Source organism: Balaenoptera acutorostrata, chromosome 5, assembly GCF_949987535.1.
Source record: "Balaenoptera acutorostrata chromosome 5, mBalAcu1.1, whole genome shotgun sequence".
NCBI classification, from domain to species: domain Eukaryota; kingdom Metazoa; phylum Chordata; class Mammalia; order Artiodactyla; family Balaenopteridae; genus Balaenoptera; species Balaenoptera acutorostrata.
Window position 1 is genome coordinate 84,392,767 of NC_080068.1, and position 22,347 is coordinate 84,415,113.

Sequence of the window (22,347 nt, forward strand, 5' to 3'; positions counted from 1 at the left end):
TTTTCTTACAAGGCCTAATAAATTTCTCCTGCGTTTTAGAGAATTACATAAATACCATCACATTTATATGATTCTAGGCCCTTTACTAATTGTTCTATCTTTACAAATAATTTCCCCAGATATGAAACACAATGATATCCATGGCCATCATCTAGTATAAAAATCTTATTATGAGGCACCCATTGAAAGGTACAGATTGAAATTCTAGCGTGTAATGTATATGGCTCTAACTGTTTTAAGTCTTTAGGACAAACCCATCCTGTGGGTGTTTTTGTTTTGTTTTGCTTACTTTGGGTCTAAATCGATAGTTATACTATTATAACAGTTAACAAAATCTCCCTGAATAACAGCCATTAATATTTATTTATCAACCTATATTGGGACTGGAGAGAAATTGCACCCTGAAATTAACCAAGTAACATTAGCCCTGTCTTTTGCAGTCTCTATATTACAATTCCAAATTTCTGTTTTTCTATTAATTAGAATTTTTACATCATCTTTCCAATCAAACCAGTTAAAATATTCGTGTTTCACATTTCAGGATTGAGTAGCTGGAGGCATGTTAGTCACTTTTACTTTGTTATTATCAAAAATTACTAATGAAGATGGTCTCTCTTTTACTCTGTCATTAATCAGATTGTTGGACTTATAAGTCCAGACCCTGCTTATACTGACGGGACAGTTTAGAACTGATGGGAAATGAGACTGTGGGAGCCATTACTGTGAGGACAGAAAGAAAACAAAAAATAACAAGTAATTTCTGTTTTCTAGTAAACTGTGATTCTTAAAGTAATCAAAATAACCTCACTGTGATTATGACAGCAAGACAGTCCACGAGAAAAGTAATATGTTTTCTAGAACACTTGTTTTCATTTGAGTTCAGTACTAGTATCAGTTACTCTTGAAAACTTAAGTTTCAAATCCTTTGTGGGAACCACAGTCCAGTCCTGTGGTGCTGGCTTTACATGGGGAAGCATGAATTCGTGTGAGTTTTTGTTAACTCTGAGAGCTGAATGGATGATCAGTAACACTTGAAAGGCTCTTCTCAGCAGGGTAGCAGTCTGTCTTTCTTACAGAACACCTATGTGTAGATGAAATATCCCTGTCCATAGGGACAGGTCCTTCCAGATCCTTATGGCTTTAAGTCTCAGGGTTTCTACGGAAGAAAGAGGCCCTTTTAAGTATTGAAAATGATTGTGATTATGAGAGGATTCACTGAAGTCCAACAGAGGGCATGATCTCAGACTCGAATTCATACATTCAAGGCCTGCCAAACGTACATTCAAAGGGAGAGATTCTGTGTTTGTGTGTAGGGGTCATTCTAGCAAGGCTAATGGTAAAACTCTGGGCTATTTCAACCAGTTAGATAGATGAATCTTAGCCAATGAATTTTTTTAAAGTTTGATTCAATCATTCTACTTGATTGTAGTCTAACAGACGACCATACTGTTACCTCAACACCAACCGATCAGAGGAGGGCTACATACCCTGCAGCCCCCCCACCCCAAATTCCAAATTTGAGGAAGGGTGTATGATAACGTATAGGAATCTGCAAACATTTGCATAATTCCTGGACAACAGGAGAGATAACACAACTTTCATGATTGGATTCAAATGCTCTGGTATTGAAACTATGCAGGACCCTGTGGGGCCCTCCCGGGCACAAAAGCCTGTCAGTGTCCCCTGTTCCCCCTGTTTCTTGTTTGTAGGAAAAAGGCTTTCAGCCTCCTAGACCTTCCAAAGGGCAGATTCAAACAGTTACTAATTAAGAGAGTGAGGGAATGCAGAAAGAAACAATAGTGCAGTGATGGGGAACCTGGTCCTGGTTCCTCCTCAGGGGAGGTACATAACAATTTGATACATATCTCTGAGTTCTTCTATGGGAACTAAGCAGCCCCCCAACCCCACCCCAGGTGGAGGGTGATAACTTCAGGCTGAACACAGGCACTTGACTCCAGACTGGTTGGAACAAGGAGGCTGATGATTGACATTCCAGGAACACCATACTATTATCTCACCACCAACCAATCTGACGAGGGTTTCACACCCTGCAGCCCTCCCCCCAAATTCCAAATTTTGCCTATAAAAACTTCTTCCCTGAAACCCATTGGAGAGTTCGAGTCTTTTGAGCATAAGCCACCCGTTCTCCTTGCAATAAACCTTTTTTATTCAGATGATTTTGTTTATGACACAACATCTAATCAAGCTGTGATATAGGAATTGTTTCTTTAGTTAATTACTATGGTCCAGTCAAATTTCTTCTAGCCCCTTTTATAATCCATTTGCCTATTTTTTCTATGAAGCATGTTTTTGGAAATGGAAAAAACCTTTCTTATTGTATTAAAAGTAAAACTTCTAAATTTGGAGTCTGTCATGTTTTAATAACAGCTTTCACAGCTCCCTATGGAAAATGAATTATTGATATTTTAGCGTGCAATTGTAAAGCCCCCCACAAATTTCTATGAGATTATTTAGTTCCCACTGAAGTAAAAATCTTTTAAAAAAATTTTCTTTATAGCATGACAGATACCAAACATACAGTTATTGGTTATATGCATATATATAGTTATATATATAACAAATTCATGAAAATCCATAACTATTCATGGAAAATGAATATACATAAATATATAAATGCATATATTCACTTTAAATCTAGAACCAAGAATTATAGCTCTACTAACTGCTATTAACTTGTCTGCTTGTGCAGATTTAATTCCAGACAACACTTCAGCTTCCACAATTTTATAAGTTACCAGAGCATAGGAAGATATAAGGGAGCCACTTTTATCCTGACTACAAGACTCTTGAGTATGCATTGTTAAATATGCAAAGTGAGTCAGAGCATCAGATAAATCAGGTCAAAATTTGGAATATCCAAATGTTAAAATTCCCCGAATTTGGAATCCCCAAAGCTGGGAGAAAGGTGATAGCCAATTTCAGGTTTCAAAAGCCTCTTCATATTCTAGGGGCCAAAGCAGAAATTTGGAGAATTATCATGTAAATCAGCGGTTTTTCCTACTCTGCAAAAACTAGAATCCACTGTATAATATTGTACTTGTCTCCAAATTGTCTAAATTTTTTCACTGTTAGTAGTCGATTATATCTGCAAAGTGAGCTGACTTCTAGATTGTAACATTCTGTGGCCTGTAGCTGACAAGAGATGCCCTCGGTTAAGCAATATTGCAATTTGCCTAATAGGCCTCTGTGCTACTGTGAAGCAAAGAAATGTCACAAAGCTAAAGTGTCAATTTTGCATTTTTCTCTAATTTCTGAGGCTACCAAAAAGTTTCTAAATGTGAATAATTATAGATCCCCCAGAGGAAAACATTTCTCTAGGTTTTTGTTTGTGTGTTTGTTTGTAAACAACTAGAGAAAATAAGAGTCCCTAAATCTTTGAGAGATCCTGTATCATAAACATTGGACTCCTTCACAAGAAAAAGGAAACAAGATTCATATGCTAGAGGAAGAGAAAAAAGGAAGGAAGGAATGAAGGAAGAAAGGAAAGGAAGGGAAGGAGGGAGGGAGAAAGAAAAAACTGCAGAACATAGATCAATCACAGAGAAAAACTTTGTAGACAATAGTACTGAAGTTAGAAGAAAAGAATTGCAGAATTAGAAACTATATGGATTAATGGAACTACAAATTATTTACTTCTCTAAAATCTTGTGCAAATCTATATAAGGGTCATCTTTATCAAATTTCTCTTTCTTCTTTATCGGAAGTATGGGAGTATTACAGACTGAGTGCCCTTTTAAAAAATATCCTTTGTTTTTCTAAATTTTTTATTAATGATTTTATTATTTTTAATTGAACCCCTAACAAAGGATACTGTTTTACATATGGCCATGACTTATCCTTTTGGTAAATGCTTTTTACTGATTCTATATCTCAAATGAAATCAGTATCATTATTCCCTAGGGTCCAAGTGATACATCAATTGGTTTCAGCTCAGGGTGCTCTTCCAGCATGGATGACTACCACTCTCTCCAGATCCTTTTTCTTTCAGGAGGCATATGGTAACTAAGTAAAATGCCTTTTCTTAAGATGCTCCACTGTCAGGCCTTCAAAATACAGAAAATGGTAGCCTTTCTGACAGCAGGTCTCTCCCCAGTAGGTTTACAGGAGAATCAGAAGAAAGTAAGGATGCATGTTCCTCAGTCCGGGTATCAATCTATATGGGAACCAAGGAGGACCCAGTAGATTTACAGGAGAATCAGAAAAAAGTAATGATGCATGTTCCTCAGTCTGGGTACCAATCTGTATGGGAACCAAGGAGGAAAAGGAACAAGAATGAAAAGGAACATGGCTAACAACGTGACAGCTGCATTGGTCCTTTCTTCACCAAATGGAAAGTGAGAAATTCTTGAGAAAACTGCATATTAAGTAGAACCAGTATCACCAGTTCCCACCTATGAGATACCTTAACTCTGTTTGCTTTAAGTGGTTTGCCAGTTATTCCCTAGCCTTCTGGGCTTCCCTGATTCCCCTGCTCCTGCGTTCTTCAGTGTCACTTTCTACAATCCGTCTTCCAATATTCTGGTTTCTTGTAAAAAAGGCATTCATTCTCCATTCTTCCTTTATTCCCTTCGTAGGTTGGCCAGAGCAGGGATTATTCTATTTGCTTTAGGAAAGAGTTCTGAGAAGCCAACCCAGCAATCTTTGATGTGTTCCTTGTCTTTCTCTAGATTATCCCAAAACTGAGTAGCTGCGGCTCAAATCTGAGTACCAGTCTGCCTTTGCCATCCTACCACATTTTCCTTAACTTGGTTTTGGAGAGTCTGCATGAAAGCCAAGATAAAGGTGGCTAGGGTTAGTGGGCTATTTTGATCTGCTCTTGGATCCATGCCAATAAATTTTGTGACAGCCTCAACAAACCACTAATGGAAATCAGCTGAGAATAGACCCATTTTCTGGGTATAACGCTACAACTTCTCCCAGCTCATAACAATGAGGCTTCAAGTACTGCTTTTAGCCACTCCTTTCACTGGGTCTCTAACACCTTCAGATCTTCCATACTTGTGCGGGTGACAGATAATTGTCTTTCCCTGGTCACAATAACTCCTTGATGTGGTGATCTTTGGAACCCCAAAGTTCTTGCTCCATCAAAAGAGCAAAATTGGCTGATTGCAGACTTCCATAAGGTAGCCAGTATACATCTCCACATGTGGGGCAGTAAACCGAAAACAGGCTTTGGAGTAATTCAAACTTCTGGGGCACAGGGGAAAGAAGCCTTTAAGTGAGTAACATCAGCTGATAAGGAAGGCATGAGAATGACTCAGGAGTCCTTGGGTCGCTTTTCAACAGCATCATCTTTGTTGGTGGTCCAAATAGGAAGGGCTTTTTGAGACAAGAAAAATGTAAATTATATGGCACTTTGGTGTCCATTCCTGTGTTGACATTCATCTGATCAACACCTGGTTTGTTTGCCTTTTTTTCAAGTGACTAGTGCTGCTATTCTTCATCCTGTTGCCTTCATAGGGGGCAGTCATTTATCTAAGGTCACAATTTCTTCCTGATCAGGTCTCCTTATCACATTTGCTCTCCTAGCTATTTGGTGTAGGTATGATAAGGAGGTGGAATCTGGGCTAAGCCAGTGGGTATTCACATGTGTCCTCAAACAGAGCAAATTATCAGCTAACAAAGTTGTGTCCTCATCACTCTTTTTAGGAAATGCCTTAATGAAGGGAACCATCTATCTAAAAGGTCATCACTTCCCCCTTCTCCAGAATCATTCTGAGGCCATGAGGGATAAAGACAAACGAAGAAGAGGGAGCTGATAGAGCAGAGAAAGGAGGAGAAGGCTTCTGTGAAAACGAAGGTGTCTTTAATTCTTGCATTTCCTCTTCCATTCCTCTCGATATTTTCTTCTAGCTATCCAAATTATTTTTACTTTTTTTTTCTTGGAATGATATTCTAAAATACCAGTAATTCATTTGTTTGAGATGAGGGCTGTATTAATTTTCTAGGGATGCCATAATGAAATACCACAGACTGTGTGGCTTAAACAACATCCCTTCCCCATTGCCAGAATTGTCGGAGAAATTAATTTAAAACAAAATATCCCCTCAAGTCTGAACATTTCTCCACAAAGTAAAAGAGAATATTTAAAAAATGTATCATTGGGTAAACATTAACCCAGAATGTGATGCTATCACAGGAAATCTGCTAAAAGGATTGCAAGTGGAAAGATACCTCACCCTTTTATATAGTCAACCAGGTATATCCCATCACGTACATGTTCTCAAGATAAACCATAACTAGTCCTCAACTAAGATGACTTGACAGCACCATTTATCACAGAATTCATTCAAATTCATTTGGTAATTGGGGTGACCATCTGTGTTAGTAAACTGGCTTTATCCAAAGGAAGAATAAAATTCTCATGTCCTTATGGCAAGAGGTAGTTTTACAACTTAGAGTGAGGCACACCACCCAGGTTATGTCCTACCTTCCCACAGAGAGTCTGGATAGGGGTGCTATCTTCCTTATGATTACCTTTCAGAGAGATGGTTCTGGGGTCTCTGAAAAAGATATTTCTGGGTTTTAGATCATCTGCACCTAGTAACACTAGTAAATATTTGCTTATACAATGAATAGTTCTTTACTACTACTTTACTAGACAATATAGTAGGCACTGATTCATCATTATCATCATCAACATCATCATCTTATATTTTCTGAGCAGAATGTACATTTTGTGGCTTTGCCTCATGCCTGAAATCTTTTGTGGCTTTGACCTATGGGAATGATAACAAATATACTATTACTCTCATTATAAAGATGAAGAAATAGGAACACTCTTTAAATTATTTACCCAATATCACAGACCAATTCTTGATAGGGTAAAGCTGATAATTTTTCTAGGTCTAAGATACACAGACATCATTGGGATATACATACTTTGTTCACAGACTTTTTCTGTGTATAGATTTTCATGTGGTATTAAAACTCATTCATGACTTGACATACTTAAAGTGATGAAAGGGAAGGAGCTACAACCAAGATTACTCTACCCAGCAAGGATCTCATTCAGATTCGATGGAGAAATCAAAAGCTTTACAGACAAGCAAAAGCTAAGAGAGTTCAGCACCACAAAACCAGCTCTACAACGAATGCTAAAGGAACATCTCTAAGTGGGAAACACAAGAGAAGAAAAGGACCTACAAAAACAAACCCAAAACAATTAAGAAAATGGTCATAGGGACATACATAGCGATAATTACCTTAAACGTGAATGGATTAAATGCTCCAACAAAAAGACACAGGCTTGCTGAGTGGATACAAAACAAAAACAAGACCCATCTATAGGCTGTCTACAAGAGACCCACTTCAGACCTAGGGACACATACAAACTGAAAGTAAGGGGATGGAAAAAGATATTCCATGCAAATGGAAATCAAAAGAAAGCTGGAGTAGCAATACTCATATCAGATAAAATAGACTTTAAAATAAAGAATGTTACAAGAGACAAGGAAGGACACTATATAATGATCAAGGGATTAATCCAAGGAGAAGCTATAACAATTATAAATATATATGCACCCAACATAGGAGCACCTCAATATATAAGGCAACTGCTAACCGCTATAAAAGAGGAAATCGACAGTAACACAATATTAGTGGGGGACTTTAACACCTCACTTACACCAATGGACAGATCATCCAAAATGAAAATAAATGAGGAAACAGAAGTTTAAATGACACAATAGACCAGATAGATTTAATTGATATTTATAGGACATTCCATCCAAAAACAGCAGATTACACTTTCTTCTCAAGTGCGCACAGATAATTCTCCAGGATAGATCACATGCTGGGTCACAAATCAAGCCTCAGTACATTTAAGAAAATTGAAATCATATCAAAGCATCTTTTCTGACCACAATGCTGTGAGATTAGAAATGAATTATGGGAAAAAAACGTAATAAACAAACACATGGAGGCTAAACAATACGTTACTAAATAACCAAGAGATCACTGAAGAAATCAAAGAGGAAATCAAAAAATACCTACAGACAGATGACAATGAAAACACGACGATCCAAAACTTACGGAATGCAGCAAAAGCAGTTCTAAGAGGGAGGTTTATAGCTATACAAGCCTACATTAAGAAATAAGAAAAATCCCAAATAAACAATCTAACCTTACACCTAAAGGAACTAGAGAAAGAAGAACAAACAAAACCCAAACTTAGCAGAAGGAAAGAAATCATAGAGATCAGATAAGAAATAAATGAAATAGAAACAAAGAAAACAATACCAAAGATCAATAAAAGTAAAAGCTGGTTCTTTGAGAAGATAAACAAAACTGATGAACCATTAGCCAGACTCATCCAGAAAAAGAGGGAGAGGACTCAAATCAATAAAATTAGAAATGAAAAAGGAGAAGTTACAACAGACACCGCAGAAATACAAAGCATCCTAAGAGACTACTACAAGCAACTCTATGCCAATAAAATGGACAACCTGGAAGAAATGGACAAATTCTTAAAAAGGTATAACCTTCCAAGACTGAACCAGGAAGAAATAGAAAATATGAACAGACCGATCACAAGTAATGAAATTGAGAATGTGATTAAAAATCTTCCAACAAACAAAAGTCAAGGACCAGATGGCTTCACGGGTAAATTCTATCAAACATTTAGAGAAGAGCTAACAACCATCCTTCTCAAACTCTTCTGAAAAATTTCAGACGAAGGAACACGCCCAAACTCATTCTATGAGGTCACCATCACCCTGATACCAAAACCAGACAAAGATACTACAAAAAAAGAAAATTACAGACCAATATCACTGATGAATATACATGCAAAAATCCTCAACAAAATACTAGCAAACAGAATCCAACAACACAGTAAAAGGATCATACGCCATGATCAAGTGGGATTTATCCCAGGGATGCTAGGATTATTCAATATACGCAAATTAATCAATGTGATACACCATATTAACAAACTGAAGAATAAAAACCATATGATCATCTCAACAGATGCAGAAAATCTTTTGACAAAATTCAACATCCATTTATGACAAAACTCTCCAGAAAGTGGGCATAGAGGGAACCTACCTCAACATAATAAAGGCCATATATGACAAACCCACAGCAAACATCATTCTCAATGGTGAAAAACTGAAAGCATTTCCTCTAAGATCAGGAACAAGGCAAGGATGTCCACTCTCACCACTATTATTCAACATAGTTTTGAAAGTCCTAGCCATGACAGTCAGAGAAAAAAAAGAAATAAAAGGAATACAAATTGGAAAAGAAGAAGTAAAACTGTCACTGTTTGCAGATGACATGATACTATACATAGAGAATCCTTAAAATGCCACCAGAAAACTACTAGAGCTAATCAATGAATTTGGTAAAGTTGCAGGATACAAAATTAATGCACAGAATTCTCTTGCATTCATATACACTAATGCTTAAAAATCTGAAAGAGAAATTAAGGAAACACTCCCATTTACCACTGCAACAAAAAGAATAAAATACCTAGGAATAACGCTACCTAGGGAGACAAAAGACCTGTAGGCAGAAAAGTATAAGACACTGATGAAAGAAATTAAAGATGATAACAACACATGGAGAAATATACCATGTTCTTGGATTGGAAGAATCAATATTGTGAAAATGACTATACTACCCAAAGCAATCTACAGATTCAATGCAATCCCTATCAAATTACCAATGGCATTTTTTACAGAGCTAGAATAAATCATCTGAAAAGTTGTATGGAGACACAAAAGACCCCGAATAGCCAAAGCAGTCTTGTGGGAAAAAAACGGAGCTGGAGGAATCAGACTCCCTGACTTCAGACTACACTACAAAGCTACAGTAATCAAGACAATATGGTACTGACACAAAAACAGAAACATAGATCAATGAACAAGATAGAAATCCCAGAGATAAACCCACGCACCTATGGTCAACTAATCTATGACAAAGGAGGCAAGGATATACAATGGAGAAAAGACAGTCTTTTCAATAAGTGGTGCTGGGAAAACTGGACAGCTACATGTAAAAGAATGAAATTAGAACACTCCTTAACACCATACACAAAAATGAACTCAAAATGGATTAGAGACCTAAATGTAAGGCCAGACACTATCAAACTCTTAGAGGAAAACATAGGAAGAACACTCTCTGACATAAATCACAGCAAGATCTTTTTTGATCTACCTTCTAGAATAATGGAAATAAAACAAAAATAAACAAATGGGACCTAATGAAACTTCAAAGCTTTTGCACAGCAAAGGAAACCATAAACAAGACAAAAAGACAACCCTCAGAATAGGAGAAAATATTTGCAAATGAATCATCAGATAAAGTATTAATCTCCAAAATATACAAACAGCTCATGCAGCTCAATATAAAGAAACAAACAACCCAATCCAAAAATGGGCAGAAGACCTAAATAGACATTTCTCCAAAGAAGACATACAGATGGCCAAGGAACACATGAAAAGCTGCTCAACATCACTAATTATTAGAGAAATGCGAATCAAAACTACAATGAGGTATCACCTTACACCAGTTAGAATGGGCATCATCAGAAAATCTACAAACAACAAATGCTGGATAGGGTGTGGAGAAAAGGGAACCCTCTTGCACTGTTGGTGGGAATGTAAATTGATACAGCCACTATGGAGAACAGTATGGAGGTTCCTTAAAAATCTAAATATAGAATTACCATATGATCCAGCAATCCCACTACTGGGCATATACCCAGAGAAAAACATAATTCAAAAAGACACATGCACCCCAATGTTCATTGCAGCACTATTTACAATAGCCAGGTCATGGAAGCAACCTAAATGCCCATCGACAGACGAATGGATAAAGAAGATGTGGTACATACATACAATGGAATATCACTCAGCCATAAAAAGAAACGAAATTGGGTCATTTGTGGAGACGTGGATGGATCTAGAGACTGTCATACAGAGTGAAGTAAGTCAGAAAGAGAAAAACAAATATCGTGTATTAATGCATGTACGTGGAGCCTAGAAAAATGGTACAAATGAACTGGTTTGCAGCGCAGAAGTTGAGACACAGATGTAGAGAACAAACGTATGGACACCAAGGGGGGAAAGCCACAGGGGGGTGCAGATGGTGGTGTGATGAATTGGGTGATTGGGATTGACATGTATACACTGATGTGTATAAATTTGATGACTAATAAGAACCTACTGTATAAAAAAGTAAATAAAATAAAATTAAAAAATTAAAAAAAACTCATTCATGCCAAAAAATTAACTTTTCCAAGTATTTTATTTGAGCAACTCTCATTTCTTACTTTAACTCCAAGGATTTGATAGAAGATTTTCTCTTACTAAAAAAATTTTAAAGGGAAAAACAATACACAAATTAGAAAATATTTTTCAATAATTGAAACTTTTTCCTTCTTATTGCCCTAAATTCTGAGACAGATGAGTCCGTCTCTGGGCTTGCTCTTTAGAAGTTTCCACAAGTTACAACCCTCAAATTATTTGAGTACATCAGCATCTTTTTTTTTTTAACATCTTTATTGGAGTATAATTTCTTTACAATGGTGTGTTAGTTTCTGCTGTATAACAAAGTGAATCAGCTATACATATACATATATCCCCATATCTCCTCCCTCTTGTGTCTCCCTCCCACCCTCCCTATCCCACCCCTCCAGGTGGTCACAAAGCACCGAACTGATCTCCCTGTGCTCTGCGGCTCCTTCCCACTAGCTATCTATTTCACATTTGGTAGTGTATATATGTCCATGCCACTCTCTCACTTCATCCCAGCTTACCCTTCCCACTCCCCGTGTCCTCAAGTCCATTCTCTACATCTGCGTCTTTATTCCTGTCCTGCCTCTAGGTTCTTCAGAACCATTTTTTTTTCTTTAGATTCCATATATATGTGTTAGCATACGGTATTTGTTTTTATCTTTCTGACTTACTTCACTCTGTATGACAGTCTCTAAGTACATCCACCTCACTACAAATAACTCAATTTCGTTTCTTTTTATGGCTGAGTAATATTCCATTGTATATATGTGCCACATCTTCTCAGTATCTTTTCTTTCAGGATTTGGTGCTCAGTGCTGAAAAAGGACCTCTCTAGTGACTAAAATGCTTTATGCTCCAGAGAAGCCCTTCCTCACAAGTTTTGCCCTATGTTCTCAAAACAGGGACAATTGTATCTGATGGCTATGAAGGTTGTGGATTGCACTCCTTCTAATGTGTGTCTAAGCAGTGTCAGAAAAGGACACTGCTTTTCAGAGAGTTCTACTTGAAAAGGAAAATACAAATTTGAGATCTAATTTACAGCTTTGTAATTATAGTTAACCATACTGTATTATATAGTTGATAATTGCTAAGTGACTAGGTCGTAAATGTTCTTACAAGGAAGAAATGATAATTATGTGATCTGATGGAGGAGCTAGCTAATTCTGTGGTGGTAATCATATTGCAATATATATATTCTACCAAATCAACACATTGTACACTTTCAATTTATGCAATGTTACATTTCAATTATATCCAAGGGGAAAAAAAAAAGAAAAATATCCCAAAGGATAAATAGACTAAAAAGGAAGAAAGAAAAACACAAATTTAATGCACTTTTCAGGTCCTCATCTTTGTAGGCTGAATGCAGTAGGTTCCTGCATAGTGAAATATAATTTTCTAATATCACCGAGAATCCATTTTCTTGCTTTTGTTCATATTCCAGTTTGCAGATACCCATGATTTACTGTAGGTTTTGGATTAGTTGCACCTGGTCAGTATTAAATATTTTTAATATTAAATAATTTATACAACCACTATATTTATATATCTATAGGGCTTGTGTGCATAAATGATTACTTTTTTTCTTAACTTTGGCACATTGACCATTAGAATTGTGAATGGTTTTATTATAATATGTAATGATATAATTTATATTTTAAAAAATTAAATTAAAATTTCAACTCAATTATCATATATAATTTTAATAATTTATTATAATGTATACTTTGTTTTAACTTAGATAATTTTAGTGTTTTAGAGGAACAGTTATACATAAAAATACTTTCATTTTCATATTAATTTAATTTACATTGTTGAAAATGTTTTCAAATTTTGTTTGTTTGAATACAATTGCATTTCAGTGAGAAGAACACTTAGTATGAAATCTACTCTCTTAACAAATTTTGAAATGTGTAATATAGTATTACTAATAAGGACAAATTGAAATTATAATGGAGTAATCATAGTTCAGGCATACAGAAATGAAGTCAGGTAGCCATTGAGGTTCTGGTCTCAGACACATCCCTGCAACGCTGAGAACATGAATTTTCTCTTAACTATATCAAACTCAAGGACACCACCAGCTGTTTCAAAACAATATCTGCTGGCAGCTGCTAGCTAGCTGCAACCTTGTAGTTTCAAAGTTTTCCCTCTCTTCACAACTAAATAATCATTTCAAATCCCTACCAATTCTTGCTTAGCAAGTGTCCTTACTTCTTGCCAGCTCCAATCTTAATTCTTGACAATTTATGTAACCTTGTGTTCTTTTGCCTTTACAAGCTTCCGCCATTACGTAGTCCAGTGGAACACAATTCAAGAGCTTCTTGAATCTGTGTCTCCTAAGCTGCAGTCCTAACAAACCTCAAATAAACGCCTTTTTATTTCAACCAGGTCTCTGTTCTTGGAATTCTTGGTTAACATTAACTATAGGCATTATGTACATCAGCCCTCTAGAACTTTTTCAAGTAGCATACTGAAATTTTGTACCTTTTCAACCATCATTTCCCCATTTCTTTCACCCTGCAGCCTCTGACAATCACAATTCTACTTACTGCTTCTATCAGTTTGACTATTTTAGATACCTCATATTATTGGAATCATGCAGAATTTGTCCTTCTCTGACTAGCTCACTTCACTTAGCACAAGTCCTCCAGGTTCCCCTTTAAATTCTATGGATAGTTGGGACCAAGTATGAGAGAAGTGTGACATTTACATGTTTCATATTTAAGTGTTCTATTTACATTTCTAAAATTTGGAAACAATAAAAGTGAGTAGACTTGTATCAAATATAACCCTTAAAATACATAACCAGAAAATTATAAATTTTCATGATGTAATTAATAATGCAAGCCATACAAATGAGGAAGAAAGTTATCTTTATTAAGTCTCCAATTTCAAGGCATCAGAAAATTCCTGCAACTGCATATTTTTCTCAAAGAGATTATTTAAAGAATTACTGCAAAAGCAATTAAAGTGAGAAAGATAATCTTTCATATTACATTCATAACTCAGAACTAGTGATTGCAATTGTGGCCTGTTAGTTAGAAGACACAGAATATCATATTCATTAAATTGACAAATTGGTTAAGAAAGATGGAAGCTGAAACTTTGCTATGTTCATTGTTCATAATTACTCAGTGTTTATACAAAAGGGGATTAACATCTGAAGACCAAGGCAGCCTCCACTGATATTCTTTATATTAGCTTTGGATTATTTCAATGGAAGGGGAAGTTTTGAGAAATAGGTAACAGCATGATTAACTAAGTCCCAGTTGAAGGGCATGGTTATTGGAAAACCTAATTTACACGGTGGGAAAAAACCTGTAAAAATTACTCATATTACCATTCTGTGGTATAGTCTTGGGTCTCATTCAAGTCCTATGTTGCTTTTGTTGTTGAGTCACTTTTGTCCAGAGCCTATGTGCTGTGGCAATTATTTTACCAATTGTTTTAATTCATACCCATTTCCTATTTTTGAGTTATGATCATGTGATCTTGGCTGCTCTGGAACTACCCCTTCAGTGTATGAATAGATTTATAACTACAGGATTGTTAGAAAGAAAACACTTTTAAGTTGTGATATTCAGGAGAATTAACAAACAAATTTAATCATTGTGTGATGTGCATTTTTTTATGTTGTTTAAATATGTGAGCTACTAAATTTATCTCTGAGTTAACATATTTGTTCTTATAGGCTTAGTAAGATTCTGGCTTTTAAATGAGTAACTTTGCTTCTTAGTTGCTTAAGATTTATGATAAAAACCCTCCAGAAAGTGGGCATAGAGGGAACCTACCTCAACAAAATAAAGACCATATATGACAAACCCACAGCAAACATCATTCTCAATGGTGAAAAACTGAAACCATTTCCTCTAAGATCAGGAACAAGACAAGGGTGTCCACTCTCACCACTATTATTCAAAATAGTTTTGGAAGTCCTAGCCACGGCAATCAGAGAAGAAAAAGAAATAAAAGGAATACAAATTGGAAAAGAAGTAAAACTGTCACTGTTTGCAGATGACATGGTACTATACGTAGAACATCCTAAAGATGCCACCAGAAAACTACTAGAGCCAATCGATGAATTTGGTAAAGTTGCAGGATACAAAATTAATGCACAGAAATCTCTTGCATTGCTATACACTAAAAACAAAAGATCAGAAAGAGAAATTAATGAAACACTCCCATTTACCACTCCAACAAAAAGAATAAAATACCTAGGAATAAACCTACCTAAGGAGGTAAAACACCTGTACTCAGAAAATGATAAGACACTGATGAAAGAAATCAAAGATAACACAAACAGATGGAGAGATATACCATGTTCTTGGATTGGAAGAATCAACATTGTGAAAATGACTCTACTACCCAAAGCAATCTACAGATTCAATGCAAGCCCTAACAAATTACCAATGGCATTTTTCACAGAACTAGAACAAAAATTTTTACAATTTGTATGGAAACACAAAAGACCCTGAATAGCCAAAGCAATCTTGAGAAAGAAAAATGGAGCTGGAGGAATCAGCTGACTTCAGACTCTACTGTAATGCTACAGTAATCAAGACAGTATGGTACTGGCACAAAAACAGAAATATAGATCGATGGAACAGGATAGAAAGCCCAGAGATAAACCCATGCACCTATGGTCACCTAATCTATGACAAAGGAGGCAAAAATATACAACAGAGACAAGATAGTCTCTTCAATAAGTGGTGCTGGGACAACTGGGCAGCTACATGTAAAAGAATGAAATTAGAACACTCCCTAACACCATACACAAAAATAAACACAAAATGGATTAAAGACCTAAATGTAAGACTGGACACTATAAAACTCTTAGAGGAAAACATAGGCAGAACACTCTTTGACCTAAACCACAGCAAGATCTTTTTTGACCCACCTCCTAAAGTAATGAAAATAAAAACAAAAATAAACAAATGGGACCTAATTAAACTTAAAAGCTTTTGCACAACAAAGAAAACCATAAAACCATAAATGAGATGAAAAGGCAACCCTCAGAATGGGAGAAAATATTTGTAAAGAAAACAACTGACAAGGGATTAATCTCCAAAATATACAAACAACTCATGCAGCTCAATATCAAAAAACAATCCAATCAAAAAATGGGCAGAAGACCTAAATAGACATGTCTCCAAAGAAGACATACAGATGGCAAAGAGACACATGAAAGGATGTTCAACATCACAAATTTTTAGAGAATTGCAGATCAAAACTACAACGAGGTATCAGCTCACACCAGTCAGAATGACCATCATCAAAAAATCTTACAAACAATAAATGCTGGAGAGGGTGTGGAGAAAAGGGAACCCTCTTGCACTCTTGGTGGGAATGTAAATTGATACAGACACTATGGAGAACAGTATGGAGGTTCCTTAAAAACCTAAAAACAGAACTACCATATGACCCAGCAATCCCACTACTGGGCATATACCCTGAGAAAACCATAATTGAAAAAGAGTCATGTACCACAATGTTCATTGCTGCACTATTTACAACACCCAGGACATGGAAGCAACCTAAATGTCCAATGACAGATGAATGGATAAAGAAGATGTGGTACATATATACAATGGAATATTACTCAGCCATAAAAGGAACAAAATTGGATCTTTTGCAGAGATGTGGATGGACCTAGAGTCTGTCATACAGAGTGAAGTAAGTCAGAAAGAGAAAAACAAGTATCATATATTAACGCATATATGTGGAATCTAGAAAAGTGGTACAGATAAACCTATTTGCAGGGCAGAAAAACAGACGCAGATGTAGAGAACGGACATGTGGACATGGCGGGGGAGTGGGATGAACTGGGAGGTTGGGATTGATGTATGTGCACTGACATGTTGAAAACTGATAGCTAGTGGGAACCTGATGTATAGTGCAGGGAACTCAGCTTGGTGCTCTGTGGTGACCTAGATGGGTGGGATGGGGGCAGGGAGGGAGGTCTAAGAGGGAGGGTATCTATGTATACATATAGCTGATTCACTTTAGTGTACAGCACAAACTAACACAACATTGTAAAGCAAAAATACTCCAATTAAAAAAAGAAATAGATGTTTGAAAAAACTTAGGTATATTAATTTGCAATTATAGATTGAAAGGCTAAACTAATTTAATGAATTAGTATGTAAATGGGGTCAAATATTTAAGGGAATTTATGTGAAATTTATCAATTAATTGAATATTAGTCAATACACATTTTAAAAAGTGATTTCATTTTATATGCAAATCACTTAAATATATTATTGATATACAGAAGTTATAGGTTGAAATAAAGGGAACTAAGAAGTAGAGTTTTCAAATTTGTAAACTTTTTGCATATAGAATTGATAAAATAAGAATAAAGATCTCTCTGTACATTAAAACTCCACTGCACGTAAATATTAATATATGTAATCAGTATGTCAGGAAAGTCACTAATATATGAGTTGCACTAGACAATTTTTTCCCTTCCATTAAAGAGCATTCTGTCTTTTCTTCAGCATAGGTTTTTTTGTTATTTTCTCCTACATTAGACAGGTTCTTTGTGTTTTGTGATGGATATTTGGGAGAATGGGTAGAGGGAGACAAAAATGGAGAGGTGAAATAAAATAGATGAGAAAAACATTCAGGCCAATGCTATGGGGTAAACTTTTGATGGATTATGAAAGAGCATTACAGAGAAGCATCTGTGAGATATGACAAAAGTGGATTTTAAAGAAAGTAATTTTAAAATTTTGCTGCATTCTCTTTAGAATATTTGGCAACACATGTCTAAAAAGTAATAAATTTATTTTTTATTTGTTGGATTTTTTTGATTACATAATTGCTGAGGGCTTGGACCATGTCAATCACCTAATAGATTACAATAAATTTTTTTAGGATAGATCAGAACATCAATCTGGTTTCATAGAGTTTGGGATCTGGATCTGAAGAAAGACTAAATTAGCATAAGGTAAAGTTTGCTACCTAAGGTATATGTTAACTCACTCAACTCTTGGTTATGTTAAAGAATTGGGGGTCCTTTCATCTTCTGTACCAAGACTCAGAATATTTCATTTTTTGTCTATATGTAAGAATATTGATCCTCCTATTGATATCCTAGGCTATACCCTTTTAGTTGCACAATATTTAATTGCATTTTCTTCATTAACTTCTACATAAAAAGTAAAGTTGGACTGAATATTTATTTCAAACATATGCCTGTGGGAGTATGGCTATTACAGAAGTAAAGGTAGCTCATTAGACTACCCAAATGAAAAAGTAGTCAACTGCTAGTCTGTATAAGACTACACATTCTATTTGTTACATGAGAAGTACAACATGATGTGAAGAAGCTATATGGACATTGATCCAAACATCAAAGACAGCAACACACAAAGGCATCATTCACAAGCATGACATAGAAGACTTCTTGAGCATTTCAAACAATGAGACTAGAAGCATATTTATTACTATTTTTTGTGATTTCTACCAACATGTTGTATTTGATATTAGCAATCATCCTGTATTCTGTCAGATTTGTACTGATAATTTGGTAATAATTGTGAGCAGAGAGAGTTCCTTGCACATGTTAAATCAATTCCAAAGGAGTAGGGCACTATGCAACCAGTTACCAATCCCAGGGAAGGATTTGAACTACATGGGAGAATAGCAAAATCATCACAGTGCCAGCCACCACGAAACAAAGTCCAAGCGCTTCTGCCCACTGCACCGTGGTATCAGTCACCAAGAAAAACACAATACAGTCAAGCACTAGATGGAATAACGCTTTACTTACATAGAGAAGAGACAGATCAGGGTCAGCTCCAATAGTGGGCTTTGGTCTCCCAGGGACAGCCAGTCTCTCCCAGTGGCTGACGCAGGACAATTTGCCTACACACACCCTTCTTGTGCCTCGGTAGAAAGGACCCTGTCTTCTCTCTGCAAAAGACAGATATAACAGTGGGGTTGACCAGATGCCATATGACATACAAGCTTCAAGCTTCAAACGGCATTAATTGAGCCTGAAATAGGAAAGATAACCCCGTCCAAAGTGATAAGCCTGGCTCAGGGCATGTGGGCTCTTTATCTCTTGTTAAGGAAGTGTTCCAAGCCCAAGGCCCATTTTCGATGGGCCTATCAGCCAGTTGTGGTAGATAGACTGCATGCACAAGACTGCCTTTCCCAGTTATATTACTGTGTCTTTAAGAAGTCCACATTGATATAATTGACACATAAATTCTAAATAATTCAAATATGGCCTACTATTTCTTCCCTTGAAAAAAAAAAGAATGAAATATTGCCATTTGCAGCAACATGGATGAACCTAGAGATTATCATATTAAATGAATTAAGTCAGACAGAGAAAGGCAAATATTATATGATATCACTTATATTTGGAATCTAAAAAATGATACAAGTGAATTTATTTACAAAATAGAAACAGGCTCACAGACATAGAAAGCAAACTTATGGTTACCAAAGGGGTAAGAGAGGAGGTGGGATAAATTAGGAGTTTGGGATTAACAGATACACACTAATATATATAAAATAGATAAACAACAGGGACCTACTGTATAGCACAGGGAACTATACTCAATATCTTATAATAACCTATAAGGAAAAAGAATCTGAAAAAAATGTATATATATGACTGAATCACTTTACTGTACACCAGAAACTAACACAACATTGTAAATCAACTATATTTAAATTAAAAAAATAAATACAAATAGGATCACTAAAAAAAAAAGAAAAAAAGAAAAGAAAATGAGGAGTCCTTGCTCCCATCATTATATCGCTACTCATCAGAAAAAATATATGTAGTTTTGGAAACGCCCACACAATATAAATATATATGAATGGCTAAAATTGAGAAATAGCTTAAGTCATTTGTTATTATTCAGTAGGATTAGTGTACATTTTCAATTTTTGTTTGTTTTGTTTCTATGTAGTATTGTAATATAAAAAAAAACAATTACCAGCAAAAACAGAACATAGAACATTTGTTTGCTGTAAATCTGAGACAAATGTTAAACAAGCTAGATTCAAAAACAAGTAATTCAAAAGTGAAAATATCAAGTAATGAAAAGCATTTAGATAATCATTAGTAATCAGATAAATAACCAGATTGCCATAATGACAAATTAGAAAAAAAATAATTGTAAACAAACCTACAAACATATAGTGTGTGCGTGTGTGTGTGTGTGCATGTGTGCAACAATATAGACTAGATCACTACAGCAAGAGAATGAAAAATAGAGTGATCAACAAGATACACACACACACACACACACACACCTGGTAGCAGTTTGGTTTAGGGTTGTATGCCAAATTGAAGCTTTCAGGAATTCAAGAACTTTTCATCTATTTGTTCTATCATCTCTAGGGTCTGCCTTTGTCCAGTGATTAAAGATGGCTCATCATTACTTTAGCATTCCAACCTGCAGATTGGGGAAAGAAGAAATGTATGCTTCTTTCTTTTTAAAGCTTGGCCCCCAAGTTTCAAACATCATTTGTGCTAACCCATTGGCCAGAACCTTGTCATACGGCCACACCTATTTCAAGAGAGGTTGGGGAATGAACAGTTTAGTTAGTCAGCCATGTGTCACTTAAATCTTTAGTTACTATAGAAGAAAGCAATAGAGGACTTTGGGAGGGCAATTAGCTGCCTACTTATCTCTCTATATAATGGTCCCTCTTGCATGTTTTTACTTGGAGTGTTATATGGACACTATTTTTCTAAAGCATGAACCAATAAACCAAGAACCATTAAGAAGTTATACACTTTAGCAATTCTGATTCTATGACTCTATCATAAGGAAAACTATTAAAATGAAAATGTTAAATGAGATTCATAACATCTTTAATATAGGATTGGAATCAGTCAAACATTCAACAATAGGGAGTGTTCATGTGTCATTTGATACATAATAGGGACACTGTATGCTGATGTGGAAGGGTTAGCATTTCAGATTATATAGATTGCTATAGAATTCTGGTTCATTCAGTTCTGTGACTCAGTCAATTCAATCTTCACCCTGACCCTCAGTTTCCTCATTTGAAAAAGAGAATGAAAATTTTGATGTGAAGATTAATAATGTTGATAAATGTCAAGAATCTGATGAACTGTACATGCAGAATACACTTTCAATTGAATTAAATAATTTAACAAAAGTAAACATGATATAATGTTGAGAGAAGCATATTTTAAATGAGGACTCATTTTGAGTTAAGCTTTCTAAATAATGCATAAAATATGAGAAAAAGGAAATATATACATATAAAATATGTACAAAATGCAAATTGTATTGATTCTAGATAATTGGTTCTAGGAAATAGAAAAGACAATAAAAATGGTATTAGTTTTAGATTATTCGTTCCAGACAGTGAGATTATGGATAATTAATTTTCCTTCCCCCATTTTGTACATTTTTTGAAAAAGAGAAAACTAAATTTTAATAAAATTATGGAACAGAAATTATTTCCATTGACTAATTGTTTATGCTTTTTTAACACAGATTTCTTTCAGTTTTCTTGGACTAATCTGATACTTGTTGCCATTTTACTATTTAGGAATTTAGAATTTAGAAATAATTTCTCAGAAAATAAAATGCTTAGATTACATTGTTATTCTTTAATACAGAGACACAATATTTGATATACCTTATAAGTGCAATTGCAAAGGGAGAAAAGACTAGATGAAAATGCACCAGCTTTTTTAAAACAAGTGATCATAGATGGTTGGTGAATATTTTTTCTACATGCTACTATTCTATATATTCTGCCTGTTCCATAATAAGAATATTACTTCATAATTTAAAAATTATCACAATAAACTTTTTTCATTATGAAAAAGAAAAGAAAAAAGCTTAAAAAATGATTAGAACCATCCATGAAGTCGTGTTTCTCCATTTCTAGTAGTTTACTTTAACAGCTTCTTTATAATTTATGTTTGAATTTGTGGCTATCCAACATGAGAAAAACTTTTACATTTAAAGTCATGCAATTTTAAAATCTGGGTAGTCAAAATTCATATTATAGAAATAAACTTCTTATACTGGTAATTTTCCACAAAGCAATGTGTGGAAAGTTTAGTTTGTTT